Raw genomic sequence first — 15,601 nt, 5'->3', positions numbered from 1 at the left:
CTTCCCCCCTCTCTCCCCCTCTTCTCCCCTCTTCCCCCCCTCCCCCCTCTTCCCCCCCACTCTCCCTCCCCCCTCTTCCCCCCCTCCCCTCTCTCCCCCCCTCTTTCCCCCCCTCCCTCTCTCCCCCTCTTCCCCCCCCACTCTCCCTCCCCCTCTTCTTCCCCCCCCTCCCTCCCTCCCCCCTCCTTCCCCCCCTCCCTCTCTCCCCCCTCTTCCCCCCCCTCCCTCTCGCCCCCCTCTTCCCCCCTCCCTCTCTCCCCCTCTTCCCCCCCTCCCCTCTCTCCCCCCTCTCCCCCTCCCTCTCTCCCCCTTCTTTCCCCCTCTCCCCCCCCCTCTCCCTTCCCCCCCTCTCTTCTCTCTCCTCCCCCCCTCTCTCTCCCCTTCTCTCTCCCCTCTCTCCCCCCCCCTCTCTCCCCCCTCCCTCCCCTCCGTGTGGAGAACATGCAAACTCCACACAGACTAGCACCCCGAGATCAGGATCGAACCCATGTCTCTGGCGCTGTGAGATATCAATTCTACCATTCCTTCTCTTTTGTGAATATTTCTATACTAAATTTGTGGTGTATTATGATAAGAATTGACGAGTGAGACAGGTTAGCATACAACATATGGCTGCTTTACTTCAACACCACCAGAGAGTGTTATCAGGTATCCCACAATGCTTTATACCCGGAACTACGGCAAGGCTCAGCTGCCAAAACACAAATACTCAAAATGGTAAATACACCACATTACCCCCTTTTTAAAATGAAGGTAATCTTAAATAACTGAAATTAGCAAGTGCCTTATTACTAACAATAACCATTCCCAAAATTACTACTATGCAAAGTTACTTGTGATCACTAGAGACCCTCTTGTAGTTTTTAACAAGTCTCAGTCCATCTGTGTGTTCATATTAATGAAAACAACTTTAAACAACTAAACAGTCCTTCATGCCGAACATTTTTCCCCTTTTAAAAAAAAAAGAAAGCTTAAGGGACATAGCGGTCTGGAGGCTTCCTGACCCTTGATGATCGGCGTGGACTCAGCGGCGCAGCAGCTGCAGCTGTACGGTCCACAGTCCCTGGCTCGCTGCATGATGACATGTCCTCCGGCTGTGCGGGTTGGCTCGGTGCAGAAGTGTCAGTGTTGAGTTTTCAGTGTCCTGATCCAGTCCATCTCCCATGACTCTGAATCTCAGCTGATCTCCATGTCTCCTGTAGGTGATGTCGGTGTCTCCTCCTTGTACTTTGTAAGACACCGGTCCTGTTTGATCCACTATGACTCCAGGAATCCATTTGCGTCCTCCCCCAGCCGTATTGTATAAATACACTGGGTCCATCCACTGAGAAAACACCTGTCTGCTGCACGGAGGTCATGGTGAAACTTCTGCTTGTACTGTTTTTTACGAACAGCGGCTGCTGTGTCCGGACGGATGAAATCCAGACGGGTGCGCACGTGTCTGTTCAGAAACAGGTCAGCAGGTGACTGACCAGTAGTGCAGTTTGGTGTGGTGCGATACTGCATCAAAAAGATGGAGACCCTGTCCTCCACATCCATTGCGGTGTGTGTCAGCTTTTTCATTCCACCCTTGCTTGAATGACTGAACGTACCGTTCTGCCAGGCCATTCCGAGGCAGGGTGACCAGGAGCACTTGTAGAATGAAGGATTCCATTCTGCTGCATGAAGTTTTTTAAACTCCTCTGGACGTGAACTGCGTTCCATTATCCGTGACAATGTGCTCCGGCAATCCATAAGCTGCGAACAGTCTTCTCAGTCGTGTGATAGTGGCTTGTGATGTGATGCTAGACATTTTAAACACCTCCAACCACTTGGAGTAAGCATCCACCACCAACATGAAAGTGTGTCCCAAAAATGGACCAGCAAAGTCTATGTGTAGTCTTTTTCCAGCTCTGGCCAGGAAATTCCCATGGATGCAAAGGCACCTGACGAGGCATCCTTTGCTCCAATTGACATGACTCACATGCTCTGCAAACTTGCTCCACCTCTGCATCAACTTTAGGCCACCATACGTACTTGCGTGTTAGTGCTTTCATTTTCACAATTCCTGGATGGCCAGAATGCAGCTCCTTTAAAAAACAGTTTTTCTCAACTTTTCAGGAATCACCACTCTGGTGCCCCACAGGACACATCCTCGCTCTATTGAAAGTTCACATCTACGCATGTGGGAAAGCTTTCAGAGTCTCATCCACTTCAGCAGGCCAGCCATCCATGACAAATTTCAGCACCTTTGACAACACGTTGTCTGTGCGTGTTGCACGTGCCACTTGGTCTGCGTTCAGTGGAGCCTGCTCAAGATGTTCAGTTAACAGTGTGTATACCGCTGTCAGTGATGGCTGTGGTCCCTGCGTCGTTTGTGTCAGGCAGCGGAACTCTTGAGAGGCCATCTGCAGTTACCATGTTTCCCCTGAGGCACAGTACTCAATGTGATAATCATAGGCAGAGAGAATTATTGCCCATCTTTGGATTCGAGCTGCAGCCATGGTAGGCAGGCTTTTGTGTTCTCCAAACAGTGTTAGCAGGGGTTTGTGATCAGTCACAAGTTTGAATTTCCTCCCCCACAGGTATTGGTGAAACTTCTTTACACCAAAAATGAGCGCCAGTCCCTCTTTCTCAATCTGAGAATATTTCTTCTCAGCAGGGGATAATGTGCGTGATGAGAAGGCGATGGGGCGCTCCTCCCCTGTAGGCATTTTGTGTTGTATGACAGCTCCAATGCCATACGCTGAGGAGTCACAGGCCAGAGTGAGAGGAAGCTTTTGGTCATAGTGCACCAGGATCTTGTCACTTGTGAGCAGCGATTTGCACTTGTCAAAAGCTTTCTGCTCTCGACTTTTCCACTCCCACGACACCTGGTCTTTCAGCAACCTGTACAGGGAAGCAAGCACGGTGCTTTGGTTGGGCATGAACCGTCCATAATAATTCACTAGTCCCAAGAAAGCTCTCAGCTCTTTCACACAGGTGGGGGCTGGTGCATCCTTTATTGCTCTGACTTTCTCCGGTGACGGCTGAATGCCCTGGCTGTTTAACACATGACCCAAGTATTCGATTTGTTTCTTTCCAAACTCACACTTTGCGTCCCTGACTCTCAGTCCGCTCTCCTGCAGTCTCTGTAGCACTTTATGCAGGTTTTGCAGATGCTCTCGTTCAGTTTTTCCTGTGATGAGGAGATCATCCAGATACACCACTACATTCAGATCTTTCATGAGGTTCTCCATGATTCTTTGGAAGATGGAGGGTGCTGCGCTCACACCAAAAGCCAGTCTGTTATAGACAAATAAGCCTCGGTGTGTGTTAATGGTCAACAGTTTTTTTGATTCTTCCTCCAGAAGTACCTACTGGTACGCTGAGGCGAGGTCAATCTTTGAAAACACCTTTCCTCCACTGAGGGTTGCCATCAGCTCCTCTATCCGTGGCAATGGATAAGTCTCTGTAGTGGCAGCTTGGTTTACAGTGAGTTTGTAATCTCCACACAGACGGATGGTATGGTCCTTTTTTTCAACAGGAACAACGGGTGCTGCCCATTCACTATGTTTGACTGGAGTAATTATGTTGGCCTTTTCCAGTCGGTCCAATTCAGCCTCCACTCGTGCTTTCATGGCAAATGGGCAGTGGGCGGCTTTTGCAAAACTTTGGGCGGGGCCCCTGGTTCCACCAGAATTGTTGCTTTGACATCACGCAGAGTGCCAAGTTCATCTTTAAACACTTCAGCGTGTAACTCCAGTACATCCTGTATTGATGTCAGGTGAGGCATCTCCTTAATATGCTTTATGTCTTCCTGATAAGACTTGTCACTGGCATGTTTAATTTCTTTCCAGTTTAAGGTGAGCTTTTTTAACCAGTTCCTTCCACACAAAGCTGGTCCTGCTCCCTTTACCACAATCATTGGTAGCTGCTCACTCTGACTCTCATATTTGACAGTGGCTTCAAACTGTCCCAACACAGGAATAACCTCCCCTGTGTATGTCTTCAGTGTGACTTCAGCAAGCCCTAGTGGTTGCTTTAAAAAGGTGGTCTGGAACAACTCCTCTGAGATAATGCTCACGGCAGCTCCGGTGTCAATTTCTAGTTTGACTTCTTTGCCATTAACCACAAAACATGCCCGGTATGCTTGTTTACAGTTGTTGCCATTTACTAATGAAAACATTGGCAACACTATTTCCTCCGCCTCCACATACTTTGTGTTTTTATCAGTCTGTCGTTTATATCTGCTCTGTGTCGGTGCCGCTGCCACTTTTCCTCTGCATGCCCTTTTAATATGCCCGGTTTTACCACAGTTGTAACACTTTGCATCTTTAAAGCGACACACCTGTGGGCTGTGATTTCTGCCGTTACATCTATGGCAGTTCCTCCCCGTTTGCTTAACCGTGTGCGCATCCACTTTATGCACTTGGTTCGGACGCACCTCGTGTCCCTGCAGCTGCTGCGTGTCTCTCTCCGCAGTCTCCATGCTGGGGGCGATTTCAAATGCCCGTGCAAAAGTCAGGTTGGACTCCGACAACAGCCGTCGCTGGCTTGCCTCATTACAAATCCCACTGACAAAACGGTCCCGAAGCGTCTCGTTCAACGTCGCTCCAAACTCACAGTTAACTGCACACTGTTTCAGCTCCGCAACGTAACTGGTCACAGACTCATCCGCCCGCTGGTTGCATCGGTTAAAGTGGAATCTCTCCGCAATAAGCAACGGCTTGGGTTCAAAATGAGTCTTTAAAATGTTCACAATGTCATCGTAGGACTTATCTTTTGGCTTCAGTGGCTGCACCAGGTTCCTTAACAGACCATATGTAGATGCTCCCATCACACTTAACAGAGTAGCCACTTGCTTCTCCACTGCAATGTCGTTAGCCTCAAAAAACTGCTCTAAACGTTCCACATACGCTGACCAAGACTCTGTCTTTGGGGCGAACTCCCCTATGGAACCTATGATAGGCATTTTCTGCTTGTTTTATCCTCGTCGCCAACTTTAACTGTGGTGTATTATGATAAGAATTGACGAGTGAGACAGGTTAGCATACAACATATGGCTGCTTTACTTCAACACCACCAGAGAGTGTAATCAGGTATCCCACAATGCTTTATACCCGGAACTACGGCAAGGCTCAGCTGCCAAAACACAAATACTCAAAATGGTAAATACACCACTAAATTCTTACCATGTTCTACGATGGATTTGCGCCGTTCCAGCTCTGGAAGAAGAAACCAGTGTTACATTGGAACAACGAGCATCAGAGGCAATGAAGATCAGAGTCAGGGGGCAATCCAAACAAGGATGGAAATAAGTGCAGCACAATGAGGGAAGTTCCACGCGGGTCAGGCAGCTGCAGAGAGGAACAGGATTCCCGGTTTAGGTTCACAGGGTCTCATCAGCCTGGACAATGTCAGATGGTGACAGGTGTGAGACAAGTGTAGCGGCAAATAAAGGAGGGAAAACAAATGGTGTTGGACATGTGAAGGGCAGGAGAGGGGAATGACGAGGAACGGATCAGGTGAGTAAATACACTGTGGGTCCGGGGATGTTTCAATGTCTCACCCACGACTGACAGTCGCTGCGGGAACCTGTGATCACGGTGATCATTGTGTGAAACGGTTGGGGACAATGTTGAGTCTGGAAGGCTGCGAGATGCCGGATTCAAAGGCGGGCGGCTCCCCGGCCTCTGCTCAGCCTCAATAGATCAGTGCAGGAGAGCGAGGGGGAGCTCACGCTGGGACGGGACACGCAATGAAAGGGACAAGTGAAGGAAAGCTCAGGTTGACAACGGGGAACTGCACAGAGATGTCCACCCACGTGATCACCTCACCTGTGCTCTGTCTCCCCGCGGTGGAGATCAAACACAGGAAACAGAGACAAGTGCAAGTGACGCTGTGTCCAGTTAAATCTCCACCCACGGCACCGCCTCATGCACACACAGATCTCACATCTGCCCGTTTACCCCATTACCCCACCTCCCGGGCCACTGATACTCTCTCCAGGGCCAGGAGCAACAATTACCGCTGGAAGATCAGAGCCCGCGGAGAGTGCTCTGGTTTCCCACTGAAGTTACACTGGGAATCAAGGATTTCCTGACCCGCATCTCACGCTGTTGTTTAACGCACCTTTAATGCGTCTGTTTTGTTTCACGTTCCAATAAAACACAGCACCGTTGGCGGCAATGAGAAGACAAATGGTGAGGACCAGCGGCAGGACCCAGTCAGGAACGCCAGGGAAGATTTCATCTGCAGAGTGAAGACAGTGAATCAGACAGTGACAGTGACAGTGAATCAGACAGTGACAGTGAATCAGACGGTGACAGTGACTGTGACAGTGAATCAGAGTGACAGTGAATCCGATAGTGACAGTGACAGTGAATCAGACAGTGACAGTGACAGTGAATCAGACAATGACAGTGAATCAGACAGTGACAGTGACAGTGAATCAGACAGCGACAGTGAATCAGACGGTGACAGTGACTGTGACAGTGAATCAGAGTGACAGTGAATCCGATAGTGACAGTGAATCAGACAGTGACAGTGAATCAGACAGTGACAGTGACAGTGAATCAGACAATGACAGTGAATCAGACAGTGACAGTGAACCAGACAGTGACAGTGACAGTGAATCAGACAGTGACAGTGAATCAGACAGTGACAGTGACAGTGAATCAGACAATGACAGTGAATCAGACAGTGACAGTGACAGTGAATCAGACAGATACAGTGAATCAGACAGTGAGAGTGACAGTGAATGTGACAGTGACAGTGAATCAGACAGTGACAGTGAATCAGACAGTGATTCAGACAGTGACAGTGAATCAGACAGTGATTCAGACAGTGACAGTGAATCAGACAGTGACAGTGAATCAGACAGTGACAGTGAATCAGACAGTGACAGTAAATCAGACAGTGACAGTGAATCAGACAGTGACAGTGAATCAGACAGTGACATTGAATCAGACAGCGACAGTGAATCAGACAGCGACCGTGAATCAGACAGCGACCGTGAATCAGTCAGTGACAGTGAATCAGTCCGCGACAGTGAATCAGACAGTGACAGTGAATTAGGCAGTGACAGTGAATCAGTGACAGTGAATCAGACAGTGACAGTGAATGTGACAGTGAATCAGACAGTGACAGCGAATCAGACAGTGACAGTTAATCAGACAGCGACAGTGAATCCGACAGCGACAGTGAATCAGACAGTGACAGTGAATCAGACAGAGACAGCGACAGTGAATCAGACAGTGACAGTGAATCAGACAGCGACAGTGACATTCAGACAGTGACAGTGAATCAGACAGTGACAGTGAATCAGACAGTGACAGTGAATCAGACAGCGACAGTGAATCAGACAGCGACAGTGAATCAGACAGTGACTGAATCAGACAGTGACAGCGACAGTGAATCAGACAGCGACAGTGAATCAGACAGTGACAGTCAGACAGTGACAGTGAATCAGACAGTGACAGTGAATCAGACAGCGACAGTGAATCACAGTGACAGTGAATCAGACAGTGAGAGTGAATCAGACAGCGACAGTGACAGTGAATCAGACAGCGACAGTGACAGTGAATCAGACAGTGACAGCCACACACACACACACACACATCACAGCTGCCCGAGCAACCTCCCGCCGTGACATCAGTATATATATATATATATGTATAACATTAAAACGTAAATTTATTTATATATATATTATTTTGTATATATACATGCACACATACACACACACAGACACACACACACACACAAACATACACTCATACACACATACACACACATACACGTACAGACACACACATACACACATACACACACATATATACACACATACTCATACATATACCTTTACATATACACACACACACATATATATATACCAGTTTATGTATCAGCATATATAGTGTATATATCTGTAACAATATATATCCTCACGTGGGCTACAAAGGTAAGTTTTAATGTAATTCCCAAGCATGAATTTTGGGACGGGTGGGAGGAGCCAGCCACTTGGTCTAGATGATGCCCCAACATGGTCCATGCCGGACAACGCCACAGATTGTTGGTCCTCCCTTCCATGGGGTGGCAGCAGCGGTTTGCAATGTGGTGCATCCCGACACGCACACGTGGAACCTCGCTCTCCCAGCGGGCAGAGCGGCGACTGGATGGAGGTTTACAGTGACGGGCAATTAGATACTCATGGGTTACCCTTGTAGACTTGGACAGAGAGCCTTCAATTCGGGGTAGTCATGAAAAGACAACGTTGGAGGTGACGCTTCTGTTTATACCGCGTCCCCACAACTATTCAGATCAAAGCTTCATCTACATTCACAGTCTTGTGATTCACTCAGACACTGGTGTCAGGGTGATTCAAGTGAACCCAACCCAATGGAACTGATCCCTCTTTCCCCCGCACTGGGACCACTGCCTGACGACCTGGAGCCCATTTCTCCCACAATGATTGTGGACCCATGTGGTAACTGCATGACCCCATTCGCCCGGTGCCAATTTCCACAGGTCTCGGGTAGTCATCCAGAAACCGTCCCCTTCACGGTTCTGCTTTGTAATCGGACCATGACGGCTCCATCAGCAGAACCTTCATCCCAGTCCTAGCGTCGTCAATGGTTCCCATGTGGTCAATGTGACAGGACCGTACATGCCAATGCTCTGGCAGTCCTCATGGTTTGTCCATTTAAGACTTTTCAGGAGAGCGTCAGGGATTTAAAAGAGTTTGTGTCGATGTCCAACCTGTTTGGACAAGTTGTGGATTCAGTTGGCCTTTCATGCAGATGAATGAATGAATACGTTTATTGGCCAAGTATGTGCACATACAAGGAATGTGCCTTGGTGCTCCGCTCACAAATGACAACACAAACAATAGACAATAGGTGCAGGAGGAGGCCATTCGGCCCTTCAAGCCAGCACCGCCATTCAATGTGATCACAACAGAGCACATATCCAGAAGCAGCCCACATCATAGCCGGGGACTTCAATCATGCAGACCTAAAGTCAGTTCTCACTAAACTTGAACAACACATAAGATGTGCTACCAGGGGGAAAAACACACTAGACAAGGTTTATTCAAATATTAAGAAGGGTTTCAGGTCAGCACCACTACCACACCTGGGGCAGTCAGATCACCTGTCCATATTCTTAACTCCAGCATACACCCCACTCAGGAGGAAAGCTCCAGTCACCATAAAGACTGTTAAGACATGGCCTGAAGGAGCTTCCTCGCAGCTGCAGGATTGCTTCGAAAGGACCAACTGGGATATTTTTGAGGATCAGGACTTGGAGGAGTATACATCAACTGTACTCTGCTACATCCAAAACTGTGTTGACAATGTCACCGTCGACAAACGTATCCGGTTGTATCCCAATCAGAAGCCCTGGATGACAAAGGATGTCAGGTTTCTCCTCAAGGACCGTAACACCGCCTTCAGGTCTAGTGATAGAGCTCTATACAGTGCTGCTAGAACCAACCTGAAGAGAGGCATCAAGGATGCCAAAGCGTCCTACAAGAGGAAGATTGAGGACCACTTTACCAACAATGACCCACGGTGGGTATGGCAAGGCATCCAGCACATCACCAACTACAAGACCAGCAACCGCACGACTGCCGACGGCGACGCCTCGCTGGCAGAGGAACTTAACTGTTTCTTTGCTCGTTTCGAGGTGAAAGCTGCAGTGGCAGACATAACACCCTCTCCAGCACCTGACAGCAACACCTTCACTGTGCAGGAGTATGATGTTAAGCGCGTGCTCAGAGCAGTGAATCCCAGGAAAGCTGCAGGCCCCGATGGTGTGACGGGCAGAGTGCTGAGGGGATGTGCAGACCAATTATCTGAGGTCTTCACAAAAATCTTCAACCTGTCCCTTTTAAAATCCACCATCCCTCCCTGCCTGAAGTCCGCTACAATCATCCCACTGCCGATAAAGTCTGTCATCAGCGGCCTTAACGACTACCGTCCGGTAGCACTCACAAGTGCACATCACAAAGTGCTTCGAGAGACTGGTCCTGCTGCACATCAAAGCCAGCCTCCCACCCACCTTCGACCCATACCAGTTTGCCTACAGAGCAAATAGGTCTACAGGGGATGCCATCGACACTGCTCTTCACACTGCACTGACCCACCTTGAACACCAGGGGAGCTATGTGAGGATGCTCTTCCTCGACTTCAGCTCTGCCTTTAACACGGTCATCCCGAGCAGACTGGTCACCAAACTTTCTGACCTTGGATTTTCCCAAACCATCTGCCAATGGATCAAGGACTTCCTGACCAACCGCCCCCAGACCGTCAAAATAAGCCCTCACCTCTCCTCCACCATTACACTGAGCACCGACCGGCTCACCACAGGGCTGTGTGTTGAGCCCCATCCTTTACTCCCTCTACACTCACGATTGCGCCCCCAACCATCCCACCAAAACCATCATCAAGTTTGCGGATGACACGACTGTGGTTGGACTCGATAGACAATAGACAATAGACAATAGGTGCAGGAGTAGGCCATTCAGCCCTTCGAGCCAGCACCGCCATTCAATGCGATCATGGCTGATCACTCTCAATCAGTACCCCGTTCCTGCCTTCTCCCCATACCCCCTCACTCCGCTATCCTTAAGAGCTCTATCCAGCTCTTTCTTGAAAGCATCCAACGAACTGGCCTCCACTGCCTTCTGAGGCAGAGAATTCCACCCCTTCACCACTCTCTGATTGAAAAAGTTCTTCCTCATCTCCGTTCTAAATGGCCTACCCCTTATTCTTAAACTGTGGCCCCTTGTTCTGGACTCCCCCAACATTGGGAACATGTTTCCTGCCTCTAATGTGTCCAATCCCCTAATTATCTTATATGTTTCAATAAGATCCCCCCTCATCCTTCTAAATTCCAGTGTATACAAGCCCAATCGCTCCAGCCTTTCAACATACGACAGTCCCGCCATTCCGGGAATTAACCTAGTGAACCTACGCTGCACGCCCTCCATAGCAAGAATATCCTTCCTCAAATTTGGAGACCAAAACTGCACACAGTACTCCAGGTGCGGTCTCACAAGGGCCCGGTACAACTGTAGAAGGACCTCTTTGCTCCTATACTCAACTCCTCTTGTTACGAAGGCCAACATTCCATTGGCTTTCTTCACTGCCTGCTGTACCTGCATGCTTCCTTTCATTGACTGATGCACTAGGACACCCAGATCTCATTGAACATCCCCTCTTCCTAACTTGACACCATTCAGATAATAATCTGCCTTTCTATTCTTACTTCCAAAATGAATAACCTCACACTTATCTACATTAAACTGCATCTGCCATGTATCCGCCCACTCACACAACCTGTCCAAGTCACCCTGCAGCCTTATTGCATCTTCCTCACAATTCACACTACCCCCCAGCTTAGTATCATCTGCAAATTTGCTAATGGTACTTTTAATCCCTTCGTCTAAGTCATTAATGTATATCGTAAATAGCTGGGGTCCCAGCACCGAACCTTGCGGTACCCCACTGGTCACTGCCTCCCATTCCGAAAGGGACCCATTTATCCCCACTCTTTGCTTTCTGTCTGTCAACCAATTTTCTATCCATGTCAGTACCCTACCCCCAATACCATGTGCCCTAATTTTGCCCACTAATCTCCTATGTGGGACCTTGTCGAAGGCTTTCTGAAAGTCGAGGTACACCACATCCACTGACTCTCCCCTGTCAATTTTCCTAGTTACATCCTCAAAAAATTCCAGTAGATTTGTCAAGCATGATTTCCCCTTCGTAAATCCATGCTGACTCGGAATGATCCTGTTACTGCTATCCAAATGCTCAGCAATTTCGTCTTTTATAATTGACTCCAGCATCTTCCCCACCACTGATGTCAGACTAACTGGTCTATAATTACCCGTTTTCTCTCTCCCTCCTTTCTTAAAAAGTGAGATAACATTTGCTATCCTCCAATCCACAGGAACTGATCCTGAATCTATAGAACATTGAAAAATGATCTCCAATGCTTCCACTATTTCTAGAGCCACCTCCTTAAGTACCCTGGGATGCAGACCATCAGGCCCTAGGGATTTATCAGCCTTCAGTCCCATCAGTCTACCCAAAACCATTTCCTGCCTAATGTGGATTTCCTTCAGTTCCTCCATCACCCTAGTTTCTCCGGCCCCTAGAACATTTGGGAGATTGTGTGTATCTTCCTCAGTGAAGACAGATCCAAAGTAACGGTTTAACTCATCTGCCATTTCTTTGTTCCCCATAATAAATTCCCCTGCTTCTGTCTTCAAGGGACCCACATTTGCCTTGACTACCTCAGTGAAACATGTGAATACCTCAGTTAACATTCTGGGCAGTCGGGGTTTCAATGGAATGTAAATCTCTTCATACTTCAATGATCAAACAGAAATGTTTACAAACCTGATATCTTAACAATTGCCTCATGTTGTATGTTTAACCGTATATAACGAACAACACACTTGAACTTGTTCGTTGACTGCCTAGTTACTGTCACGTTGCTCTCCACATTTATAAGACCTTCCGTGTCTTCATGGTATCTTGTTTCAGCTTGTGGTAAAACCTGTCCATCCTCGCCGAACCACAGCATCTCTGGTCCAGGATACCATCCACCGGATTTACACACGAGCTGGATTCCATCTCCCTGGTATCCCAGCAACTGAATCCGGGGCTTACTCCCCAAACCTGCATCAGTGACAGATGTAGAAATAACAATAGTCAGGAAGAATAGCAACTTGGACCAGTCAGCATTTTGTTCAAGGTGTCAAACCCTCTTGCAACAATACTTATACAATTTACAATTATTTCTTGTTCCAATGCAAAGTCTTCGAGCTGAAACATCAACTCTGCTTCTCTCTCCCCAGTCGCTGCCTGACCTGCTGATTGTTTTCAGCATTTCGGTAAATAAATCCAGCTGGGGGTTACATGGTAAATGACTGGGCCCTGGAGAGTGTGGTGGAAAGGAGATCCCAACTACGGGTGCTGTCTGTTCGGAGTTTGTACGTTCTCCCCGTTACCTGCGTGGGTTTTTTCCGAGTTCTTCGGTTTCCTCCCACACTCCAATGACGTACAGGTTTGTAGATTAATTGGTTTGGTGTATGTGTAAATTGTCGATAGTGTGTGTAGGATAGTGTTAATGTGCCAGCATCGCTGGTCGGTGTGGTGGGCCGAAGGGCCTGTGTCCGCGCTGTATCTCTAAAGTAAACATTCCTTTAAAGTTAATAATATCAATGCATTTTCTTACTCACCTTGAACTCGCAGTTGAGCTGGAGATGCTTCATTCTCAGTTCTGTCTGTAACTGAACATGTATATTCCCCTTCATCAAGCCTCCTTACGTTCATTATTCTGAGGGAAATGTTCCCTTTGGCCAGTTCATCTTTAAACAGTTGGGCCCTAGCTCTGTAATCCTGGTGTTGAGCGAGGGCGTCACTTTGTCCATGTTTGTACACGAGGACTGGCGAGGCGAGACCTGACTTCCTCCACTGCACCTCCATGTCGCTGGTCAATATATCTGGCACAAGCTGACACTCCAACACCGCATCTCCACCTACAATGGCTGCAAAACCACCATCGCCCGGTACAATTACGGCAAATTCACCTGGGGATCAATGCAAATAATTGAAAACACAATTATTTAAGGAATCAATAATGTAACAATAGAAAACAAAATTAACATCACGAAAGTTGCATCGTTCTGTGCGCACAAAGACCAACAGCATTTATTTCATGAGGGCTTGAATACAAAAACAGGGATGTAATGCTGAGGCTATCGAGGGCACTGGTCAGGTCGCATTTGGAGAATTGTGAGCAATTTTGGGCACCATAACAGAGGAAGGATGAGCTGGCTCTGGAGAGAATTCAGAAGTGGTATCCCAGAATGATCCCACCAAACAAGCGTTTGACGGCACAAGTTTAGAAGGAAAACGTAAAAACATAGAAACATACAAAATAGGTGCAGGAGGAGGCCATTCGGCCCATCGAGCCAGCACCGCCATTCATTGTGATCATGGCTGATCATCCACAATCAGTAACCCGTGCCTGCCTTCTCCCCATATCCTTTGATCCCACTAGCCCCCAAAGCTCTATCTAACTCTCTTTTAAATTCATCCAGTGATTTGGCCTCCACTGGCCTCTGTGGCAGGGAATTCCACAAATTCACAACCCTATGGGGGAAAACGTTCCCTCTCACCAGAGTTTTAAATGGCCTCCCCTTTATTCTTAGACTGTGACCCCTGATTCTGGACTCCCCCAACATTGGGAACATTTTTCCTGAATCTAACTTGTCTAGTCCTTTTATAATTTTATATGTCTCTATAAGATCCCCTCTCATCCTTCTAAACTCCAGTAAATACAGGCCTAGTCTTTCCAATCTTTCCTCATATGACAGTCCAGTCTCGCCATTCCACGGATTAACCTCATGAACCTGCGCTGCACTGCCTCAATAGCAAGGGGGGGGGCGCTCAGTGAATGGTGGAGTAGACTTGATGGGCGGAATGACCCTAATTCGCTCCAATCGCTTATGACTGGATAACCTTCTGAAACCAGGATATTACCATTTTCACTGGCTGTTCACGATTTATTTTATATCTAAGGTTGGCGTCTCAACACCAATCCCCGTGGGGCACCACTACTTACATCTTCCCACCCAGGGAGAAAAAATACATTATTCCCCACTCTCTGCTTCTTGCTGACTTATACATGGCCGAAACATCAGGAGGTGCAGATCCAGAGCCAGCAACATTATGGGGGACCCCTACCACCCCAGCAACGGACTGTTCCAGCTGCTACGGTCAGGCAAACGCCTCCGCTGTCACGCTGTGAAATCAGAGAGGATGAGTCGGAGTTTCTTCCCACAGTCCATCAGGACTGTTAACTCTCATATCACCAGGGACTAATTTAATTTACTGTATTAATTTATTTTTTGTGTTAAAAAAAAAAATCTATTCTGTTTTGTAGTGTTAGCACAATCCGCAGGCGTTGCCACTTTCATTTCACTGCAAAATCTGCTATATGTATGTGACAAATAAAGTTGACTTGACTTGATTATCCATGAGAATGAGGTTGCCTCCTGCTCCTGCAGTCCCCATCGTCGCCCACAGAGGGAGCAAGGACCTTGCACCTGATCGTATTAAGTGATGTGGACAACTGCATTAAAATGGGCGATATTAAAATATGAATCTTCTGACTCCATGAAGCCCCCTCCATGAGATAAATAAATATCAATCAGACAAGATGTTGTGGTTATTACCGTGGACCGAGGTGAGGATCCCGTGCAGTAGCAACACAGCGCAGTGAAACAGTCCCATCCCAGTAGAGGGGTCAGTGCCTGAGGGAGAGGGGGAGAGAGAGGGAGAAGTGTTAGACCCGTGATGGACGGGAAGCTGTGATCTCCCCCCCCCCTCCCCCTCCGTCCCCGCCGCCGGTGTCCACCACCCCCCCCCCCCCCCCCCCCCACTGCTGACCGGGGGCTGAAAGGTCACACCTTGTGCCGGGTGGCCAAGGACAACCGGTGGCCAAAGGACTCCAGTCCCCGCACCGAGACCCCGGCTCCCTTTAGAATCTGCTCCTTGAGTCTCCTGTCACGGGGGTCGGGTCCGGGACGATCCTTCTCCCGGGAATTTCTTCAGTCACC

The 15,601-nt window shown here is 48.3% G+C and overlaps 1 pseudogene across 1 annotated transcript in view; it reads right to left on the bottom strand.

Annotated features, from left to right (window-relative positions):
* LOC144602579 (butyrophilin subfamily 1 member A1-like) overlaps nucleotides 1-15,275 on the bottom strand; it is a 44,425-nt pseudogene extending 29,150 nt beyond the window's left edge. The window contains exons 1-5 of the transcript XR_013548465.1: nucleotides 15,218-15,275; nucleotides 13,217-13,567; nucleotides 12,372-12,653; nucleotides 6,094-6,213; nucleotides 5,154-5,186 (exon numbers count right to left, since the gene is read on the bottom strand). The product of XR_013548465.1 is annotated as a butyrophilin subfamily 1 member A1-like (transcript). The remainder of the gene's footprint in view (nucleotides 1-5,153; nucleotides 5,187-6,093; nucleotides 6,214-12,371; nucleotides 12,654-13,216; nucleotides 13,568-15,217) is intronic.
* Nucleotides 15,276-15,601: the final 326 nt, after the last annotated feature.

Source organism: Rhinoraja longicauda, chromosome 19, assembly GCF_053455715.1.
Source record: "Rhinoraja longicauda isolate Sanriku21f chromosome 19, sRhiLon1.1, whole genome shotgun sequence".
NCBI lineage: Eukaryota > Metazoa > Chordata > Chondrichthyes > Rajiformes > Arhynchobatidae > Rhinoraja > Rhinoraja longicauda.
The sequence above is the reverse complement of the archived record's forward strand: the minus strand, read 5'-3'. Positions and strand labels throughout refer to the sequence as shown.